Below are 1049 nucleotides of genomic sequence, written 5' to 3' on the forward strand. Positions count from 1 at the left end.
GGGAAAGCAAAGAGAGGAGGACCACGGAGAAGCATGTCAGACTGTTAAAAAGAAGATATGAAAGAAGTAAGAGTGGAGGATATAGATGCTCAGAACAGACAGCTATGCGGTGTAGGGTTACCGATTTGCATTGGTAACCCTACACCGCAGTAGGAAGTGTTTGTAGAATATATATATATATGTATATATATACATATATATACATATATATATATATATATATATATACATATATATATATATATATATATATATATATATATATATATATATATATATATTTTTTTTTTTTTTTTTTTTTTTTTTTTTTTTTTTTTTTTTTGAAAAGCCACTCATTCCACTGCATTACATAGGCCTCTCTCACTTCACTATTGAAAGGTTATTTGGCAGTCCACCCATGCCTGATTGGATGCCTCTCCTAATCAACAGCGGTTCGGCGCACCAATACATATGCCAAGATGGCGACTTCCCCTGCGACACCTGCGTTTGACTTCTCAAGGCGATATGTCGTTTTCTCGCCGTGATATTCGCCAGCAGTCGGAGCATTGCTGGCGACTGGACTATCTACTGGACTATCGCGACAGTATATATATATATATATATATATATATATATATATATATATTTTATATAATATATATATGAATAAATATATATGTAGTGTACGGCTGCGCACTCGCCGACTCTAAGGTCGATCTCGCCTGGACTGACATCATCCTCGGGCGCCGAGTGGTTGAGGCCGGGTCTTTACCATGCCACATGCCTGTCTTCTCTACCACGGAACAAAGGACGTGGGGAACTCTGCAATGCTGCCATTGACTTGGATGAGACGTCCCGGGCTCCGCTTCCACCAACGAGGCGGGCAGTGTTAAGAAATAATATGAACATGGGTATAAAAATAACCAAAGAACGTATTTTAAACCAAGTCTCGTTACTTGGATGGTGTTGAAGTCTCCGAGAAAAATAAATATTTATTTATTCCCAAGTCCCTACGTAGATATTCAGCCCGAGATGTACAGTTTTTGCGTAATTGTATATTCCATTTCCGT

The sequence above is a fragment of the Penaeus monodon genome, chromosome 38, assembly GCF_015228065.2.
Source record: "Penaeus monodon isolate SGIC_2016 chromosome 38, NSTDA_Pmon_1, whole genome shotgun sequence".
NCBI lineage: Eukaryota > Metazoa > Arthropoda > Malacostraca > Decapoda > Penaeidae > Penaeus > Penaeus monodon.